Source organism: Lissotriton helveticus, chromosome 12 (genome assembly GCF_964261635.1).
Source record: "Lissotriton helveticus chromosome 12, aLisHel1.1, whole genome shotgun sequence".
Classification (NCBI taxonomy): Eukaryota; Metazoa; Chordata; class Amphibia; order Caudata; family Salamandridae; genus Lissotriton; species Lissotriton helveticus.
This window is the reverse complement of record NC_136073.1, coordinates 436,502,385-436,519,673: the sequence shown is the minus strand read 5'-3', so window position 1 is coordinate 436,519,673 and position 17,289 is coordinate 436,502,385.

The following is a 17,289-nucleotide window of genomic DNA, read 5'->3' as shown; positions in this document are numbered from 1 at the left end:
TGGAAGGATTTCACAACATACTTGATGGCAGAAAATTGTTTTGATTTGGGATTGGATCAACGTGTGTGTACTTATTGTTGTTGCAAATTAAATCAAAACCAGATGCCTGCTAGAGCAGTTCATAATAATCTGGAATTGGTTGAGATTCCTTCTGAATTGAAGGATTTAAATACTTATGAATCTATTTTGATTCAAAGTATCCATCCCTTTCAGGCTATTGTAAGAATGGAGCCAAAGACAGGGAAATTGCCTCCATCAGATTTACAGAGAGGATTAAAGGGAAGAGTTGTTTATTTGCCTCTAGATTTGAAGAAAAACATTAACACAATTGGAGTAGAAAAAGTGGAAGAGGAACCTCTGGTTATCTTAGTTAATGGGGTTCCGACAAAGAATAAGAAAATATGGCAAGATTTAGTGGATGTTAGGAAAGTTAAAAAGGCAACATTGTATTTGAAAAAAAATAATAAATACTATAAGAATGTATATGTTGCAGAAGAGGAAGTAAGTGAGGAAGAGGATAGCGATTTGTGTGCTGGTCAAATTGAGAAAGTAGAACCCTCTACTAGTGAAGAAATATATGAACATTATAGTGTTCATCCTTTGCATTCCAAGGAAGTCATGGGGAATGCTATTGAGTTGTTTCAAATGAAACAAGCCAAAGGGAGTCCCATTAGTGTTTGGGAGGAAAGTTTGGAAGCTCGGTGTTTCCCACAGCTTTTTCCAACAGGTCAGGGAGGAAGATATGATGAGCGACCTCATCAAATTCCTGCTTCTGAATACCGGACTTTGCGATTGTATGCAGGAGATGCTAGGTTTCGACAATGCATTCCTTATTTGTTTCATCTCCTGTTTGAAAGCGATCTGTCTGGACTGTCATATGCAGGGAACCACATCTTGAAAAGTGGTATACACATGCAAAACATCTCGGCAAGTGACTTTATGGATGAAGTCAATGTCCAAGACAGTATTTTGGATTCTCACCTGATTAATCTCATGGCGTGTCAGCGTGGTACTAATGAGTACTGGTACCGTCGTCATGGTGATTTAAAATGTATGCTGAGGAACTTAGGAACTCGCACATGGTTCCTCACTCTGAGCTGTGCCGAGTATGGCTGGGAAGACTTACTTGAATTTCTACGAGAGGCAAATGCTAACGTAGAAAACATCGAATTCAAGACACCCGGAGAACTGTGCTCTTTGGATCCAGTCAATGTATGTAGGTACTTCAATCATAGATTTGAAGCTATGATGTCTTTCATCATGAATAAGAAGAATCCACCTCTTGGAGAGGTGTTGGATTTCTTCTGGAGAAAGGAGTACCAAGCAAGAGGTGCTCCTCATATACATATGTTGCTGTGGATCAAGGATGCACCTAAATTTGGAACGGATCCAGAAGACTCAGTGATGAGTTTTATACAACAGTATTCTACGTGTGCTGTTCCAAACGCAAAGGAGAAGAAAAGCCTAAGAGAAAAAGTTCTGCGTTTCCAAAGCCATAGATGTGGAAAGTACTGTCGTCGTAAATTCCGAAACAAGGACAAGTTCTACACCAAATGGCGTTTCGGCTTTCCACGACCGGTGATTTCTAAAGGAAGAGTAAACAGTTTGATGTCTTCGCTGCGACATAATGTGATGAAGAAATCACCTAAAAACACATACAATTTGAAGAGGAACGAAGAGCCCAAGTACATCAACGACTACAACCCGGTGATTTTGTCCATGTGGAATGCTAACATGGATATACAGTTTGTGGCTGATAACTGTATGGCTGTGGCTCGGTATGTGACATCTTACATCACCAAAAAAGAGAAGACAGAATTGAAGGATATGTGGGAGGACATTTCCCATGAAAAGAGCCTCAGCAAGAAGTTGTACAGTTTCAGTCTGAAGATGTTGTCGCATTGAGAAATCGGAGCGTACGAATGTTCTGACCGGTTGTCTTCAGCAAGTCTCTATGCCAAGTCCAGGAGTATTGTTTGGGCGAGTCTTGGTCTTGCTGCAACGCGTAATCGAGTTCTCAAACCTGTGCGGGAAATTGAGTATTTGGCGGAAAAGGAGCCAAACAGTACCGACATTTTGAAGACCAACATGTTGGATACATATTATCCAAATCGAAGCATTCACCTCGAGAATGTTTGTCTGTATGAGGTTCTTCAAAATTACATATTCAAGAGGAACATCAAAGAAGATACTGAGAAAGGAGTGTATGCTGTAATAGGAAGTGAGGGATGTCTGGTCAAGCAAAGAAAATGCCACTTGGTAAACCATCGAAAATTGAGTGGCGAATCTCCTGAAAAAAAGGAGTTTTTCTATTTAGCACTTTTGCAACTTTTCAAGCCTTGGCGTGCAGAAGAGGAACTGCTTGGAGATTTTCTCTGTTACGAAGACTCTTTCAATGCCGCCAAGGAGACCATAGAATGTCCTGCTTTTCCCAAATATGTAGAAATGTTGAATGCGGAAATTGAGCAGGAAGCAATGATTGCAGCCGAGATTGCCAGAGACAGTTCTCAGGACAGTCAGAGTTCTGCTTCATTGAGTCAGGATCCACTAGGAGGACCTGTTATCGAAAATGAAGCTGCCACTGCTATGAATGAAGTGGAAAGAGCCATGGCACATGCTCAGGAGGATGCGGTTAACTTAGAAGAGTTGGAAAGACAACTCAACGTTGAGCAGAGGAAAATATATGACGAAGTTACCATGCAAATTGATCATGGATTAAGTCATGACAAAAAAGAGTGCTCATGTATGTCGTTGAAGCCTGTCCGACTGTACGTGAGTGGAGAAGCGGGAACTGGAAAAAGTTTCCTTATTAAAGCAATTTCATGTTATTTGCAGGAAAGGACAGAGTCATCGCTGTCTTGTGTTGTCACCGCTCCAACTGGACTGGCAGCACATAACATTAAAGGGATTACTTTACATCGTTTACTGATGCTGCCAGTGGAGCATGACAACAAATTACAATATCACAAGCTATCTGGAGATGCTTGTTTTGAAGTTTCAAGAATCTTGAGGAAAATGAAACTTCTTATCATTGACGAAGTAAGCATGGTTTCCAATGTCATGCTTGCCTTTGTGCATTTGAGAATGCAAGAAGTTCTCAAAACAGAGTATGATGTGTTATTTGGTGGCAAACACATCATTGTTTTCGGAGATCTTCTGCAGCTGACAACAGTGAAAGGGCAACCTGTGTTCAAAATGCTCACGCATGAAGAGACCAGGAAGTGCCTAGGCAGCATTGGCAACGTCAATATATGGTTAAACTTCAATTATGCTGAACTGCATGAAAATATGCGTCAGGCGAAGGATGAAGTTTACAAGACTATTCTACAAGATGTTAGAATTGGAAAAGTGACCGAGCATGGGAAAGAAGCTTTACATGCACGATTACTGTCAAATTTATATGCAGAACAAGATGTTGTGCCTGAGAATATTTTTCAGAAAATTACTGAGAAGAAATCTGGAATATGTTTGATGCCAACTCTTGCAGAATGTGCCAAATTCAACAACAAAATGTTGCATTTAGAAAAGCAAGAGATTGTGAAACTGGAAGCTATTGACAGAGTAGAGCATATGGGATCAACAATTATTTTGTCTGAGAATCTGAAAACAAAATTGGATTCATTAGAGAAGAGTATATCTAAAACTGCAGGTTTTGAAAAGACTCTGAATGTGTGCTTGAACTGCCGTATAATTTTAAGAAGGAATTTACATGTTGAAAGAGGTCTGGTAAATGGATCAATGGGTAATGTTGTTGATTTTGTAAAATACAGAAATAGAGATGGAATTGAATTTTTAAAAATTAAATTTGATGGCATTGAGGAAGTACAGCTAATTGGTCGTTGTTCTGCTAGATTTTTGCTTGTAAAAGACTTATATGTTCGCCGTAAGCAGTTTCCTGTTTGCTTGGCATATGCGGTGACAATCCATAAATCGCAAGGTTTAAGTGTAGACAGTGCATTGGTGAATATTGGCAGTTCTGTGTTCAAGGAGGGTATGGCATATGTGGCATTGTCACGAGTTAGAACTTTATCGGGATTGTACTTGATTGAGTGTGATGTCACAAGCATTTGTGCGGATCTAGATTGTGTTAAGGAATACAATAGGTTAAGAAGAGAGTATGCACCACATTTGCCTCAATATCCTTTGTTTGAGAAACGTGTGGTAGGCTGGAAACGAAGAAATGTGACCAATACTGGGGAGGTTGTAGCAAAAAGACAAAAAGTCGATGAGCCTGAAATTATAAGCAGAAACAAAAAGGATTCTGTTGAAGATGTTGTTGGTTTTCAATTTGAAAACAGTTCTGGTGTCAACTGCTATGCTAATGTAGTGGTTAATGTTTTGTTTTCTCTAGAAAATGTAAAAGAAGAGATTGTGGTCAATTCTGATCAAAGATTTTGCAGTCTGTTAAATTCTGTCTTAGAAAAATGTAGCACTGATAGAACAAACATAGAAAGTGTGTCTGAAATTCGAAATCTGTTAGACAGATGTTCAGGCCAAACACAATTCTCTCAAAATATTCAGCAAGATTGTCAGGAGTTTTTAATGTATATGCTTGATGTATTGCATGCTGAAGGTGTAGATGTAGATCAGCTGTTTGGGCTTTCTTATCAATGGCAGCATGACTGCGAGAACTGTAGGGTATCAAGTACTACTAGTGTAGACTCAGAAAGATTTATATATTTAACTTTGCCAGACAGTAAATCAGTCTCCTTTAATAAGCTAGTAAAAGCAGCTGATCACAACATGGCGTGTAGCCAATGTAAATCTGAAATGATGTCCACATTATTTATACGAACATATGGCCAGTATGTCATTTTAATGTTCCAACGATGTAGGCCTGATGGAACAAAATTGACAACTTTAATTAAAAATGTTGTGGCTTCACAGTTGTCAATATCAGGAAGGACTTTTGTAACTGCAGCAATTATATATCATGACGGTCCTTCAATAACATCAGGACATTACACAGCTTATTTAAAGTCTAGAAATGGCTGGTCATTCTGCAATGATTCTGTTTTAATTGCCGTATGACCTTAAAAACTCTTACCTGGTGTTTTTAAAACCAAAATTTTAGGGAAAGAATCTCGGGATGTGCTCTGAGGAATTTCAAGAAGTTCTAATGGCTCCTACACGATTTGGCCTTGAGGATAAGTGTAGTTCAGAGACATAACTTCTAACTATAAGACTGGACGTCATGGAGAAATAAGTGCACTTTGAATGAGTTCAGAAAAACTGTTTCTTTTTATAAGCTAATTGAAGCAGCCAATCAAAACATAGAGTAGAGGGAATGTAAGTCTGCAATGCTGTCTACTGTTTTACATTGCTTTGTGATTAAAAGTGATGTAGAGAATTAAATAATTGTAGTAGTCATAGAGGTAGTGTAAGTCTGCTTCATAGTAAGCAGTATCAGTGTCATAGGAAATGTAGAACATGACTGAGCAAGAAGGGGAAGATATTACTAGTCCAGGATTGTGAAAATGATCTTCAACATTTTAATTGTGAAAGTTGCGGAAATACAACATGACGGGATTGGCTTACAAGAATTCCAAGAGTTATAAATGGCTCTGACACGATTTGGCCTTGTGGAAACGTGTGGTAGAGAGCGAGAAGTCATTTATTGTATGTAACATGTTTTTCAAAACGATGGAGGTTTTCTTTCAGAAAGTGGCGGGCTGAAAGTAATAACAGCACAACAGAGTGTAAGCTGTTCATAGGACATCCTTCGCCGTCATGGAAAGTAAGTTAACTTTAAGGAGTTCTGAATTCTGATTTGTTATGTTGTATGGGTTTTTTAAACACAATCATTTTGATTGTGTTTTTTTTTCCCCGCTGTTATATGATGAATACCTTCAAGTCACTGTTTTTAGTGAAATTTGATACATTCTGAGAACAGCAAAAATAAACCATTTAACATGTATAATTAATTCTGTACTGTTTCCATTTATGATGTACATTTAGAACTGTGTAGGAGGCATGGAGAAGGAGAGGCTTCTGTAAGTGTCAAAGTTCTTGCATACAGTGCTCATATTCTACGTAGTCTTTCATATGATAGACTACATTTCCACAATGAGATACCTAAGCAAAGGAAACACAGGTCATATGATTGTGGAATGAGCAAAAAAATGTGCATGTTTTCCAATTATATTACCTGTGTTTCCTAACATTACACACCACATTGTGTAGATGAGGTTTAGGCCTGTTCCTGGAGACAGAGGAGGTCTGACATTTGTTCAAGAGTGCAGTGGACATTACTCACTTCGTTGGTAGGCCTCCACATGTATTATCTTCTCTGTATTCTTCAACAAACCTAAATTCCATCTGCAACCCTGAGTAGGACTTACCTGAAACAAATCTGTGGATAGGTTACACCTTATTGGCATCTTGAAACAATCATTTAAAATGTTAGGGTCAGATTTATGGTGGCCGTGCGCCTCTTTTGCTCCATTGTGGGTCACTTTTGTGTAAAAGATGCACCATGTTGCAAGATAGGTTTCAGTTCATCTCCAGCAAGATACCATCAGTTTAAAATGTATATAATTAGCATTGTGTAGGGGGCATGCAGAAGCAAAAGCTTTTATAAGTGTCAAAGTTGTTGCATGCAGTGCTGCACTTCTAGGTACTGTTTAATATGCTGGACTACATCTGCACTATGAGATACCTAAGCAAAGGCAACACAGGTGATGTGATTGTGAAATGAGGAAAAGAAACTCCACATTTTTCAATTACATCACCTGTGTTTCCTAAGTTTATGAATGACATTGTGCAGATGAAGTTTAGGTCTGTCCACGGACACAGAAGAGGTCTGGCCTTTGTTCAAGAGTGAAGTGGACATGACTTACTTCATTGGTAGGCCTTCACATGTATTATGTCCTCTGTTCTCTTCAAACAACTCGAAATTTCATTTGGAACCCTGAGTAGGTCTCACCTCAAACAAACCTCTGGATAGGACACATCTTATTGGCATCCTGAAGCAATCATTTAAAATGTTAGTGTCTTGCGACACTTTTCTGAGACAACAGCAGTGCAAAAGATGCACCATGTTTTAAGATAGGCCTCAGTTCATCTGCATCAAGATACTGTTGGTTTAAAATGTATATCTTTAGGACTGTGTAGGGGTCCTGGAGAAGCAGAAGCTTCTGTCAGTGTCAAAGTTGTTGAAACACTGTTTATCCCTCAATCTTTTCCCTTGTCTTTTGTAATTTTTAAATACATGTTTTAATATTTTTCAAATGTTTGTTCTCTCTTTCACAGATTGAAAGTATAAAAACAAAAAGTGAGTAATTTAACGACAATTATAAGGTAAATGTTTTGTATTCTTTTCGTTACATTTCTATCACATTCACCTACTATTAGTTCCACAGCTTCATTTCTTTAACCCTCAGTTTCCTGCCTTTGCTACTTTCCTCATTCCTTTCTCTATTACCTACTTACTCAACTCCTTCCACTCTTTTTCTCAGTCCCTCTCTTCTCATAGTTCCTCACTCTTGTTCACTCACTCCGTCTCTATTACTCTTAGTGTCTTTGACTGATTACTCCTTCACTACTTGTTCATAATGCTTTCTCTGTGTAGTTGAAGCACACTAAGGGGCATATTATGAACACAGCCAATAAAATTATTGCTGTTTTTATTGGCAGAAAACTGGTGCAAAAGTGGTTTTAGCGGCAGTTTTCTGCTGCAAAAGCGGCTTTGGTGACATATTTCTGCCACTAAAAGCTGCAAAACTTTTATTGCCTATGTTGATGATATGGCTCTATGTTATTTACATTTCTTTGCTGTTTCAATTAATCTTTTTCTGTTACTTCTTCTTTTCTGTTTTCTATTTTTTCTCTCTGTTATTCCCCATGTTTTAATCTTATTTTGAACATTCACTCACATTCTCCAAGAAAGTCTTCTTTGTTATTGTTCTACTCTCTTTTTTTTCTTTCACTTCCTTATCTATTTTGTTTTTCACAATTATACCCTCTTCCGTCTTTTCTTCGGTAAATAGATCTATTAAACAGTATCTCTGGTTTACTCCCTATAGCTGTCTTTCTTTTAACATCACTCTCTGTTTACTTTCCTTATACTTACTCTTCTTTTTTTTTTTTTTTTTTTTTTTTTTGGGTTAGCTCCCGGTTCGCGAACCGGGAAGCGAACTGGGAAGCGAACTAAAAGAAATAGAGCTTGCCAGAGTGCTAAACATTCTAGCAATTTTTTTTGAATGGGGAGGTAGTTCTGAAAAGAACTTTTTTTTAATGTTTTTGTTGTTTTATATTTTTTTTTATTTTTTGAACATTTTTTGTTTTTTTTGTATTTTTTGAACAATTTTATATTTTTTGGGTTTTTTTTGGGGGGGAAACAACAAAAAACAGGCATTGAAAAGGGCTCAACAGGAGCAAAAAAAAATTACTGTCTGGGGCGGTTAGGACAATTGTGATTGTTATAAGCTAGGTTGATTGAATTAATGCTCATGTTACCACATGATATCAATGCACCGCAGTGCAGACAAGTATATTTCATATGCCCAAAATTCTCCTGGATGTTTAGCACGGTTTCCCGTGCCTCTGCTGCTGTCAATGATATTAACGATGTTGACCTGGCCACAGGAGTTGCTGTTGGGTTTTCTTCCATGTCCCGTATCTCCGCCCGGCTGTAATTCAATGGATGCCACCTGTTCATGTGCCGATGCATGGTATAGTTCCCATAGCTATACTTTTTATCAGTCCCTCTTGATAATTTCTCTTTGCAAATGAGGCAGGTGACATACCTCGCATTTACTTTTTTCTGCCCTGGAGGGATTGAAAAAAACTGCCAAATGAAACTGGCTTTCCTATGGGAAACCCGGGGCACCTCTTCCAAGAACTGTGGTCCTTCTCTCTCCTCTTCCTCTAGTTTTTCCTCTTCCTCCTCTGTGTTGGTGATGACCTGGGGAGGTGGTCCTCTCTTCCCATGAGGAGGTGGTGGTGGGGGTGCACCAGCTGAAGCAACTACTGAAGCCATTGTTCTACTATGAATAAAGGTCTTCCTCTCACAATGATGAAAGTCAGAGTGAGGACAGAAGGAGGGGTTTTCATCATTTGGGAAAAACAATAGTTCTAAACCAATGAAAAGTGTTATTTTTAGGTCACCTGACCTAGCCTTACATGATTATGAAACCAAAAGTTAAATGAACCAATGAAAAGTTTTATTAACAAGTCACATGACCTCTCACGCTTATGTTACGCGCTGCGGAACGCGCCCCGGATCGCTTCCGGTTCGCTGCGCTTCGCGCCTCGGTTCGCGCTCCGGAGCACTTCCGGGTGCGCTAACGCGGCGCGTCATAAGATGCATTACGCGGCAACGCGATACGTCATGCTTTCGCGATGCGCCGCGGATCGCTTCCGGGGAGCTGCGCTTCGCGTCTCAGTTCGCGTACCGGAGCACTTCCGGGTGCGCTAACGCGGCGCGTCATAAGAAGCATTACGCGACAACGTGATACGTCGCGCTTCCGCGACGCGTCACGATGTTGATTTCTAATGCGGCAGTTGCGCTAACGGAACGTTTACCGGTTCGCGGACCGGGTCGCGGCATCAAATTGAGCTAACGGAAAGCTTCCCGGTTCGCGAACCGGGAGCGAAACAAAAACAATATTTTTTAAAAAATTATTAATAAACATATAAAATATATTTTTGGATTTAAAGAAGAATACATTTTACAGCTATAGATATTAGCTTTTAAAAAACCAATGAAATTCACTGAAAAAACCATAGGTTATAGACCATATATAGTTAGGAATTAGCATTTAAAAAACCTTGAAAATTCACTGAAAAAACCATAGGTTATAGACCATATATAGTTAGGAATTAGCATTTAAAAAACCTTATTTTACTCACACAAAACCATTGAAATTCCATATATAGTTAGTTGTACTAACTATATATCGCGCACCCGCAATCCACTGCTGATCATGTCACATATTACATCATTCATGACATGGTCAGTGACATCACTGATGACATCACTGATGACATCTCAAATGACATCACTGATGACATCTCAAATGACATCACTGATGACATCACTGATGACAACATCCAGTGACTGTATGTTTCTGTAAAGTTAAAATATGTCTTACATATTGAAGAATGAGTAGATGTAGAAGTGTCTGGATGAAGGATTTAGTAGGTGCGTGACTGACTGTATGAGTGAGTGATTAAATGTGTCTCACTGAATGCATGGGTTAGTGACTAAACTGTTTTAATTTGTGCATCATTATGTCTGTTGTTCTGTAAACTGCTGCATGTGTTGATCAGTAGCTATATGAGTAACTATATGGGTTATTGATTGGTTGCCCAAGTATTTGTATGGGAGACTGAGTGTGTGTGTGGGTGGCTGGGAGGTGTATGACTCTGTGCATAGATGTGTGAGCAGTTGATTCACTAGATGTATGGGTTCAAAAGTGCATGTGGAAACAGCTGTATGGGCGGTTGACTGTGTGCATGAGTGTATTGGTGAGTGAATGGATATCTCAGTGCTACATGTCAAAGTAAGTACATATGTAAAACACAGTACATGTGAGAGTTGACATATATAAATAACTGTGCATAAGAGCCAGTGAATGTGTGAGTGGCTGTATGGATCATTGTGAACTTGTATCAGGGATTGTATAAGAGAGTAAATATGTGTTAGTATATGTTTGAATAAGTAAGGTGTGTATAACTGTATAGTTGAGGAAATGGAGGTGTGATTGATTCTTTGCATGACTGACTAGGTGTGTGAGTAACTCCATGGATGAGTGACAGTCTGTGAGTGTCTGTTTACACTGAGTGTATCTAAGGTTATATTAGAGTCTGAAGAGGTTCATCGTATTATCACATGAATGATGTCATCAGTGATGTGATCAGTAATGTCAAATGAGATGTCATCAGTGATGTCACCAGTGATGTCATTTGAGATGTCATCAGTGATGTCATCAGTGATGTCATTTGAGATGTCATCAGTGATGTCATCAGTGATGTCACTGACCATTTCATGAATGATGTAATATGTGACATGATCAGCAGTGGATTGCGGGTGCGCGATATATAGTTAGTGCAACTAACTATATATGCGAATTTCAATGATTTTGTGTGAGTAAAATAAGGTTTTGTAAATGCTAATTCCTAACTATATATGGTCTATAACCTATGGTTTTTTCAGTGAATATATATATATATCGGCAAACGGCTCCCCCCTTCCCCCTCTCCTGGGAAGTCAATTGAGTCGCACACGCTGCACTGAATTGATGATTCTTTATTGAGGGCAGTATCGGGCAGACATGGATTTTGCAGGTAACCTGACGCGTTTCGTTGACGGCTGTCAACTTCTTCTGAGATATTTGCTGCAAGTTGAAGGCTTGTGTGGAATTACTTCTGTTCTTATAGTTGCCTGGCTGGCCCTCTAGTGGACGCGTGTATGCGCTTGCTCAGCATGCTGGTATCGGTAGTTCCACTGCCCTCTCCTTGCTTACTGCCGAATATTTGTCTGTCTCTCTCTGGAACCTGAGGTGTCCAGAAGTGTAGCTCCTCTACTTAAACTCATTTTTAAAGTTTATGGAGGCGATATACCCCACTCTGGTGTCGGGCTGCAGCCAGTTCCCTTGCCGTTTTACCGGTCCGAAGGAGTGTGCCCATAGAATTGCGGGAGACTCTGCGCTCTGTCTGTCGGTGCGGTCCTCTGCGACTGGACACCATCGCTTGAATATAGGCAAACGGCTCCCCCCTTCCCCCTCTCCTGGGAAGCCAATTGAGTCGCATATTTATATTTATATATATATATATATATATATATATTTATATATGAATTCCTTAATTTGCGTTACTTTGTAAGATGACGTTGTACTAAGAGCGATATTGATGTCTAATTTGTCGTTGATTCAATCAGTTTCGTTCGTATTGCAGTTACCTTTAAATGTCTCAATAACACTTTTAAATGTACTAATAGGTGACTAATTGAGGCAAACTTGCCAAAAGACTGGGCGCCCCTTATCCACTGACCACGTGACCCTCTCTGTCCCTTTATAATGGAAACAAAGGCCCCCGCCACACAGTGAAGCGCTGACACAGCCTGGCGTCTCGAGCTGCATGTCACGGCTCTCACCCAGCCTCCAGCACCACAAACACTGACGCTGCGCAGGAGAAAGGCTATACCAATGCACTTGTTTAACCTACACCCAATGTGTTTGTTTATTTGTTAGAATGGCATTTAAAACAATAAACACTTCACGCACCAGCAGGGACTGGCCCGCTGCCACTCCAAGGTCAGTTTACAATGTCATCATAAATATTTGAGATGGCCGCTGGGGTGCAGGGCCCGGCGGGAGCACCGGACAGCAGCTCGCGCTAAGCCTCTCCTTATTATTAATAATAACCCTTCCAGGAAAAGGTGCGCGTTGGGGGGATCCGTGCGCGCACCTGCCAGGCGCGACTCCGGTTTCGGGAGCAGGCTCATTGGCGGGGTGATTAATGCTGAGTGCGCCTCGCACGGGATCCACTCACGGCAGCCCTCGCTCCGTAAGGGCCCGGGCCGAGGCTCAGCCAGACAGCTGGGGTGCATTTTTAGCACCCTTCCTTAATTAACAGCGCCATTCCTGGGATTTGATGATTCAATAAAGGTCGGGCCTAGAGTGCTGCTGCACTCCAGGCCCCGGCGGTCCCAAGGCAATGAGGATTAGTCTCGTTCGTCCCCGGGAGTGGAAGGAAAGCTATTGACTCGGAGCCGAGCGTCAAAGATCATTTGGGAAGTGCCACGCGCTCTGCTGAGGCACTGTGGCCACTTTTTTTACGACATTTATATTTCTTGTTGTCCTTTTTTTGTTTTCTACAAAAACTTTGAGGGCATTGAACTAACATATTTCTCATTTATCTAAACATGAAATCTATTTGCTCTGTGTTGCGACATGTGGGTTAAACTTAAAACCAAAGCTCTCCTGGCTAATCAGGTTTTGTGGAAAATAGGACCAAGTTGGGAGGTGGTAGTTGATTTAAAGGAAATAGAGATATTTGTCAAGAGGCCAGGGCCTCTGGAAAGTCTATCCTGATCTTTTGCAGGAGCATAACATCAGAGGGGGTGTCATCAGAGGGCGTGTTTGGGGGTGACAGCCCTCAAAATGAATGCATTCTCGGCTTGGTAGTTGGGTCTGGTGAACCTGCTATGTCTGAGTTGGTTTTTCACTTTTTCCTGGTTGAAGTAATAGGTTTTAACTTGTTTGTTTTTTGGATCAGAAAATTAAACGTAGATAGTTACTGGTTTATAAAAAAAGTTGCAAATCTGCTCCCATAGAGGTACTCTGTGAATGGTTGCAAAGTTACTACGTTTTGGGATTCACAATCATTGGCACTAGTAGGTTTGGTACGCTGAGTCAGTCTCGAATTTCCAGGCATGCTCTGAGACCATTGTTTATCTCCCACTGTGCCACTTTAGACAGAGTTCCTGATTTAGGGTTTGGCAGACAGAGTTAAGGCACACAGCGGGGTGGACGACTTTATGTCCACCACCCAACTTTTACTCTGCACATGAAATTAAGAGAGGTCCACCAGCCTGCAGGCATCTCTATATATTGTCAGGAACCAATTGTATGGCAGTTCCTGTCAATTTATAAAAAGGTTGATGGAAGGACATCAAACATGATGGCTGGCCATCAAACATTTCCAAAGTTTATTATTCAAAAACAAACTCCCAAAGTGGGAGTTTGTTTTTTAAAATAAAAACCTGATAACTCAACAATAGGAGTTTTTTCCTATGGTATGGAGGTAATGTTTCTTTTTTTTATTGTCCCTCACCGCCAGGGTCTAAAGAAGCGGATGGTCAGATGGATAACCTTTGGCGGCATCTACTCCATTCTGCCTTCAGATTAAGTTTTACAATGAGGAAATATATTTTACTCATTTGGCATAAAGCTATTGGTCCTGCCGACTCAAAATCAGGCAGGCGGACCTTGAGTTTGGCAGACACATGGCTGAACTAACCATTAAGCAAAATATTCACGTGCTTAGGGCATTAAGGGAAAGGGGGACACCACAAATTTTTATTCGCTGGATTTACTATGGACCATTTGGTGCAAAACTGCAAATGTAGTAATTAGAAAAAGTCGAAAACTTTTCAAATATAGAGTGGAAGTATACAAAAAGAAAAACTAGTTTCCATCTTAAAGTAACTTTTGCTTCATTCCAAAAAATAACATTTTATTTGACGGTTTATTATTGTTTTTATTTTGAATTAGATATATATGGGGGCAGCAACATCTTTTATGTGCTTAAGACATCTAAAGGTCTTAATCTTACCCTGGACAGACAGGATACTTTGTTACACCTAGGTGCATTTGAAAGATCAGTGAAACTGTGGATCTCACATGCCTGTGAGAGGCCAGTTAGCCTGGACAGAGCCTTTTGAAGAAGTCCCCCTTGAATTGTGCTGTAGAGGGCAGGGTCTCCCCACAAGAGACTGGAGCCACTGAGATAGGAGTTAAGGTATTTATTACATGTTAGGCACTTAACCTCATCGATGCTCATGATGGCTCCCGGCCGTCATGAGTCACAGTAGACGTGTGCTCATGACGGCCGGGAGCCGTCCGACCGTTGCCGCTCTTCCCATGTGCGGTTAATTCCCCTTCTGTGCGGACTAATTAATTGGTGGGCGGAGTTCCGATGGCTCCCGTCATGAGCACACGCCCACCGTGGTTTATGATGGCCACGAGTCGTCCTGGGTACCTGAGCGCCACGCCCAGCCCTGCCCCCCCCCCCCCTCGAACCACGGCGGAATTTGCCACGCGGCGAAGGGGTTAAGCTACTGCAACAGCAGCAGGTCCTGTCAGGGCTCTAGCCTCTCTCCAGGTGTCACTCTCCTAGATTCCACACCAGGCCACACCATTCAAGCGCTGACTCCATTAAATGCAAACTGAATAAAGGTGCACCACAAGACAATCACAAGTGTACTTTGCCTTCCTGCACACCATTCAACTCTATCACGTTGTAGGGAATGACAAGTGGTCCTAAAGCACACTCAGGCAAAACTTTTGGCTATCACCTAAAACACCAGAGAGTACTACACCTCCCCTCATTTTCACTCATGGGGTAATTGCTCTTGCAAACTCTTGCAACATGGTGCTTCTTTTATCCCACATCACACACCAAAGGATACATCCCCATGCAACTTCTCATAACATGGTACGTCTATTCCCCAGTTTTGCATAGCATTAGATACACCCCATAGACCTTCGAGTGACAGGGTACTGCTCTTCCCCAGATCTCAACAACACACACAAGTGGACTACACGTGTATCTCTCACAACAGGGTACTGCTATTTCCTACATTCACAACAATTGGAAATGCACAACCAGCAACTATCTACACAATAATATATAGATGGTTACTTCATTGTTTTACCCAAATTGCTAAGCAGACTCCAAATATCAAAACATATGGAGTCAAAAGTGAATGCTCACAATGTACTCTGAAAACAACCCACAGGTGCAAAATTAAACCTCCCAACTTGTGTTGTAGCCCAAAGCAATCGGCATGCATAAACATTATCAAAAACTGAAATTCCCAAAACAACAAATCTCTAACTGACATAGAAACTTACTAAACCCAATGCAAACATCAAAACAAGATGTGTGAAGAACATGTGAAACAGTAATAGTTGCAAACAAATGTTTCCCAACCTAGCGAAGCTCACTGTAAGTGGAAAACAAGGCATATGTATTAACAGAAAGAAAGAATAATAAACTCCTAGAATGAAAAATAACCCCACCAATGAATCAACTCTGTGTCACATTATAACATTTCTATTACCCAAATACCAGGCAGGTGATCTTTTTACTTCCCATGACTACAGGAAACAGTACAGCCTTGAAAAACAGACTCATTTTATCTTCACTCTCCTTGGAGATAGTCTCTTTCTAAATTAACCGGGAGGACTTTGTAGTTTTTCTTCAGTGTCCCAAGACCTGTCCGATTCAAACATCCGCCCACTGCTCTCCTTCATGATGTCAAAATCTACATAGCCAGGGCCTCCACTTTGACACCCAGGTCTATAATCGAAGACAGTAATGAGGCTCTTATGAGCAAGTTGCAGTGTTATGCCCCCAATCACCACACCCTCTTTTTCTAGAGCTGACTAAGTTACAATGTACAGGAAAGTCTCCATTTACCTGGTGGTGCACATTGTTGCAAGATCTCTGTTGATTGCTTTGATCGCACTACTAGCAGGAGATGTGCTATCTTCTCTGGTTATTCCACACTAGACACCATAAAATGCGTGAAATGCACACCGTACCCTCCAAAGGTATGGACAAGCCTGTTGCATACTCAATTGAGAAATAATAATGCACACTGACCAAACCAGCTTCTTATATCACTCTTGCATCTATTACTGCCAGAAGTTTCATCTGTCATTTCAGAGTTATGCTTACTGTAGAGGACATTTCCTGCCTCTTCACGTCGTCTCCACAGCCCTTTCTCCACAGCGCTCTCCTTATAAAACTATCTTCCTAGCATGGTCCCAAAGCTTAGGACACTTCCCTGGGATACATCTTCTCAGTTTATAGCTCCCCTGAGGTGGCTTCTTGTCCTCACCAGATCTTGTTCACTGTCCTGACAGGCCTCTTCCTGCCCAGCAGCTTGATCTGACACCACTTGCTGGTGGACTTGAGAGTGGGTGGCCCGAGACTAGTCCTCCATGGCCAAGGGGCTATCTTCCCTCAGGCAACAGGTATCATCTGTCAGAGATGGCTCCCAATTGCCACCAAAGGTATTTATGCATTTCCGTACAGGTCCTTTAAGAACTCATAACCAAAATGTTGTAATTGGAGGGTGCGTCTTCATACAATTTTCTGGAGTCACTGAGGTAAGAGTTAAGTTATTTATTACATGTTAGATCCTTAGTCAAGCGCAACAGCGGGTTGCCTGTCAGGGCTCCAGCCTCCCTCCAACTATACCACTCTCCTAGCCTCCATGGCAGACCACACATCAAGATTCTTTTGCATTATTCTAGACACCAGCTCAGATTTAGACGGAATTTGGGTACACTGGATACTACAAATTAGGGTTGACTGAAATTAGGCTGAGCGACAGGGCATCCTGTGCAACTTGGGTGAAATGACGGCCCGGGAGCCGCTTCTGTGGCACACACATCACTTCAGGTTCTAGCATATCTGTTGCTGACGTTGCCAAAAGGGGAACATAGAATCTATGATTGCAGTTCTTCACTGCAGGAGGGGGATAGTTTAAAGGGCTAGTGATGGTCTACCAGGGCCTTTTTCTCCTTCTAAGTGACACAGGCCTTGAAATTC